Source organism: Onychomys torridus, chromosome 1 (assembly GCF_903995425.1).
Source record: "Onychomys torridus chromosome 1, mOncTor1.1, whole genome shotgun sequence".
Lineage (NCBI taxonomy): Eukaryota > Metazoa > Chordata > Mammalia > Rodentia > Cricetidae > Onychomys > Onychomys torridus.
In genome coordinates this window covers 87,852,310-87,857,792 of record NC_050443.1, presented here as the reverse complement: position 1 = coordinate 87,857,792, position 5,483 = coordinate 87,852,310, and the positions used below count along the sequence as shown (strand labels likewise).

Genomic DNA, 5,483 nt, shown 5'->3' with positions numbered 1-5,483 from the left:
GTGACACCCAAGAGAACTACATCTTCCCCATTGAGCCCGAAAAGTCACAGAAGGTTTCCTGGAGAAGAGTGACATGTTCTGGTTAGCGTTTCGAGGAAGGATGTGAACATTCCAGGTAGGGGTCAAAGAAGGTAAATGTTTGTGGAGGGAGTTGGAGGATTCCAGAGTTGAGAGGCCGAGGCTTAGTTGGCTTGGATGTGGGGTAAGCAAATGAGTCCCCTGCCGGTGTGTCATCAAACTGTTTTGAACTTCAGTTCTTATGCTGTCAAAAGGAAGGTTGGGGCTGGCTGACTTTGGAGAAGCCCCAGGAACTGAGGGCACGTTCTTCCCTTTCACTGACCCTGAAAGTAAGCCGACGGTTTCTGAGTTTCCTTCCGGGTGGAGCAAATAGGCCCTGAAAACTTCCCCCTGGCCCTCTAGGGTCCCAGGGATCTCAGCTTCCTGAAGGCTTATTATAGGGTCTGACCTTTAACTCAGACTGGACAGTTGCAGCAGCCTTGGAACTCCAGGACTAATTCCCCTGAACCTGCACAAAGTTCTCCTAGGCTGCCTACAGCAGCCCTAACTATCCCTTGACCAAACTTTCCATCTTGCTTCAAACTTTTCTTCCTGATCAATTCTCTGTCCTCAGGAAGTGGCCCATTCTTCCCCACCCTTCAGCTCACTCTGGCCAGGCAGCTCTGTACTCTTGGTGAGGTCATCAGCTAGAATCGAAGCCAAGAATTCACTAGGGGCAGGCCTTCCAGTAAGCTGTTAGAGGCTGGGAGATGGCCCTTGGGTAAAGTGCTTGCTGCCCAAGCATGAGGACCTGAGCTCAGGTCTCTAGAACACACGTAAGCTGTATGTGGTGTGTGTGTGTGTGTGTGGTGTGTGTGTGTGTAATCCCAGGGCAGCGCCCCTAAAATGAGATGTGAGGTGGGAAGAGTGAGACCCTGGAGGTTTTGTGGGCCAGCTAGCCTGGCATAGGCGATAAGAGACCTCTCAAACTGACGGTCTGACTGAGAATGGCCCCATAGGCTCCTGTGTTTGGTCCTCAGTGGGACAGTTTGGGAATGATCAGGTGTCACCTTATTGGAGGAGGTGTGTCACTGGGGGTGGGCTTTGGGGCTTCAGATGTAACCTCTCAACTGCTGCTCCAGCACCATGCCTGCTGCCATGCTTTTTGCCACAATGATCATGGACTCACCTCTACAACTAAGGAAGACTCCAACAAAATGCTTTCTTTTATAAGAAGCCGTGGTCATAGTGTCTTTTCTCAGCACAGTAACCTTAACTAAGACACAAACCACACAGAAGGCAGGGACCTACACCGGACTCACATATGAACACATGCACATTAAAACAAAACAAACAGAGCCAGGTGGTGGTGGTGGTGGCGGCGGCGGCGGTGGCGGTGGTGGCGGCGGCAGCGCTCGCCTTTATCCCAGCACTCGGGAGGCAGAGGCAGGCAGATCTCTGAGTTCAAGGCCAGCCTGGTCTACAGAGCGAGTTCCAAAGCTACATAGAGAAACCCTGTCTCAAAAAACCAACCCACCAAACAAACAAACAACATTTACAAAGATCACTTGTGTCTTTTGGCGGAGAGTTCCCGCAGCAATGGCGAGTTAGTCACAAGGCATCCAGCAGCTGCTGCAGGCCGAGAAGCAGGCGGCTGAGAAGGTGTCTGGGACCCGCAAGTAAAAGAATCAGAGGCTGAAGCAGGCCAAAGAAGCAGCCCAGGCTGAGTGAACAGTACCGTCTGCAGAAGGAGGAGTTCCAAGGCTAAGGAGGCTGCACCACTGGGGTCCCATGGCAGTGGTAGTGGTGAGGTGGAGAGGGAGACCCAGGAGAAGATGACCAGCAGAACAGGGATGAGGTCCTGGATAACTTTTGTGTGCGATATCCGGCCAGAAATCCATGAAAACTCGTGCAGAAAGGGACTGGAGGTGGAAGCACCTGGTTGGTGCATGGGCATGCAAGATGCCGGAACAGAGCTCTTGTTCCGTTCTGGAAGGCATTCAGTTTCCCTATGCTGTTGGAGGTCCCTTCACTTGTTGAGAGTATCGAATCTAGCTTTTAGTACATATTAGTAAGTACCTGAAGTTCCATCTTTTTATCTGGTGTGTCTTTAAGGAGTGTATGTTTCCTGTGTGTTTGTGCAAGCAGCAGGTATCGTTTACTAGTCTAGTAGGGAAAAAAAACAAACCAATTCTTTGAAGAGAGAGAGAGAGAGAGTAAATTGTTTCTTTCTACTTTCTTAAAGGTCAAGGGCATTATCTATGAAAAAGTAGTAATAGCATTTGTAACTCCCGTGAAGCAGCAGCCAGCCTTACAGTAGTCCATTCTGGCTAATTTAGGACAGTGGATATGCTTGTTCAGGCTGCTGTTAGTGTATCTTAACCCAAATTACTAGATGCTAGGACACAGGAACTTGTTACGTGTTATTTGGTTTGCTTGTAATCATTTAAAAGTAAAACTTTGTCTTGCCTTTCAAAAAAAAAAAAAAAGAAAAGAAAAGAAAAAACATCTCTTGCAAGACTCTAAAAACCACTCTTGACTCTTGCGGGGCTAGAGAGATGGCTCAGAGGTTAAGAGCACTGACTGCTCTTCCAGAGGTCCTGAGTTCAATTCCCAGCACCCACATGGTGGCTCACAACCATCTGTAATGAGATCTGGCGCCCTCTTCTGTATACATAATAAATAAATAAATCTTAAAAAAAACAAATAAAAAAACAAAAAACCACCACTCTTGCCTGGCCTTTGTTTGCATTTGGGAGTTGGGGGACCCTCTGGTGAGGCTGGGAATTGAGTGGTCTGGGCTGCAGTTGAGGCCCTGGCCATTCGCATTGCAAAGCTCAAGCTTAAACCATCCTGACACTGAGTTTGTACAACTTTGTTAGCACAAAGCCACCAGAAGGTTAAGCGAACACTGCTGCTCTCTTTTATTCACAAAATATGGTACTGGGTTTGCAGCTATAAGTGAGTCTTTGAGGGTGTTCTTTATTTATTAATGTTAATGAATCCAAGGGTGGGCATTACTCTGAGACCTGAGTCAGTGAAGCTTTATCTCAGCCTGTTGTGGAACCCACACAGCCTGGCCTATCTGTTCTCCATGTCCTTTTATGTATGAAATAGCACTTCAACCCAAAGACAAAAGGATGAGCCAGTAAAAGGTCTCTGTTTTCATTGGGGTTTCTGTTGTTACAAAGAAACAAAGCCGCTTGAGGAGGAAAGGGTTTATTTTGCTCACAGTTCCATGTAACAGTCCATCATCAAAAACTGAAGACAGGAGCTCACATAGGGCAGAAAGCTGGAGGTAGGAGCTGATGCAGAGGCCCTGGAGGAGTGAGAGATGAAGAAGCATCATGGAGAGAGAAGTGTGAGGTGAAAGAATGAGTGAGTAAAATGCAATAGATAGATTAATGCTTGTTCCTAATTACCCTCAGGTAGAAAGTTAACTACCCCTCGCTACTCTGACGCATTCCTTTCATTGCCCTGAATGGATCATGGGAGCTGGTCTCTCCCAGTCAGGATAGTGCTGCTTAACTGGCTTGCTCCTCAGGGCTTGCTCAGCCTGTTTGCTTATAGAACCCAGGACCACCAGCTAAAGGGTGGACCCACCCACAATGGGTTGGACCCTCCCACATCAGTCACTGATGAAGAGAATGCCTTACAGGCTTGCCTACAGCCCAACCTTATGGAGGCGTTTCTCAGCTGAGGCTCCCTCTCTCAGACGACTTTAGCTTGTGTCAGGTTGACATAAAACCAGCCAGCACAGTCTCCAAAAATAAGCAAAGCAAATTAGGTAAGAAAATGAAATACAGGGCTGGAGAGATGGCTCAGCAGTGGAGAGCTCTTGCCAATCTTCCAGAGGACCCAGGTTGAATTCTCAGTACCTATGTGGAGATTCACAACCATCTGAAACTCCAGGTCCAAGAGACCTGACTTCCTTTTCTGGCCTCTGTGGGCACCAAGCATACACATGATTCACAGACAAACATGTAGGTAAAACATCCATATACCTAAAATCAAACAAACAAACAAAAAAACAAAAAAAAAAACTTTATTAAAGAAGAAAAAAGACTCCCAGGTAAGTAAAGAATCTAAAATGTCTATTTGCAGAGCATGTGGTTTGTGGTTGTTTAGTTTTAGTTTTCTGAGATAGGATCCCATGGAACCTAGTCTGGCCTCAAATGAGCTGGGATTACAGATGTGCTCCATCACAGCTGGTGAAGTGGCTCAAAGGTTAAGAGCACTTAACTACATTTCCAGAGGACCCTGGTTTGGTTCCCAGCACCATCATTGGGTAGCTCACAACCACCTGTACCTCCAGTTCTAAGTAATCTGACACCCTTCCTGTGGGATAATGCTCTTGTGCACTGTAAAGATTTGTCACTTGAACTGGTTTAATAAAACACTGACTGGCCAGTAGCCAGGCAGGAAGAATAGGTGGGGTGACCAGACTAGGAGAATTCTGGGAAGAAGGAGGGCAGAGTTAGAGAGTGGCCAGCCAGATGCAGAGGAGGCAAGATGAGAATGTCACACTGAGAAAAGGTACCAAGCCATGTGGCTAAACATAGATAAGAATTATGGGTTAATTTAAGTGTTAGAGCTAGTTAGTAATAATCCTGAGCTACTGGCTGAGCATTTATAAGTAATATTAAGCCTTGGAGTCAATTATTTGGGAAGCAGCTGCCAGGTATTTGGGAGTAGGCAGGTGGGAAAGAAACTTCTGCCTACATACCCTACTTTTTACCTACTGAGCCATCTTCTAGCCTCTGTGGGTACTACATGCACATGGTGTGCATAAATACATGGAGGCACACACATAACCCCAAACAGGTGTGCAATACCACAGCTAATGTTATGATGTGATCTTGTATGTAGAGAATTCCAAATGATCTACTAAAGACTATTATTAGGGGGCTGGAGAGATGGCTCAGAAGTTAAGAGCACTGACTGCTCTTCCAGAGGTCCTGAGTTCAATTCCCAGCCACCACATGGTGGCTCACAACCATCTATAATGAGATCTGGTGTCCTCTTGTGGCCTGCAGTCATACATGCTGTATATATAAGAAATAAATCTAAAAAAGAAAAAGACTATTATTTATTGGTGAAATTATTAAGGCCACTCCACGTAGTTAAAAGGGAGGTTTATTTTGTGGGGTAACTTACAAATGAAGGGGTAGGTTGCAGGGTCTGGCAAAGGTATAGTGCAGTCCGGCGGTGTTCTCTGGGGAACTCTGCTCGGTCTACCTCCAGCATCCAGGGTCTGGAACCAAGAGAGAGACCTCCTCTCGATCCTCGGTCTTCCGCTTCCTCCTCCGCCCTGCCTTGTGGGCGTGACCATTACCGAAGCCTCAATGGGGGTTGGAACTTCCAGGCCAATGCTGGGATGGCTATCCACTACAATTATTAGGACAAATAAGAGAGCTAAGTAAGGTTTCAAGATTAGTATACAAAAATAAATTATATTTTTACACAATAGCAACAAACACACTACA

At 46.6% G+C, this 5,483-nt stretch overlaps 1 pseudogene; it reads left to right on the top strand.

The window, feature by feature from the left end:
- The first annotated feature begins 1,596 nt into the window (after window positions 1–1,596).
- On the top strand, window positions 1,597–2,106 carry LOC118576781 (annotated as a pseudogene).
- The last annotated feature ends 3,377 nt before the right edge of the window (window positions 2,107–5,483 follow it).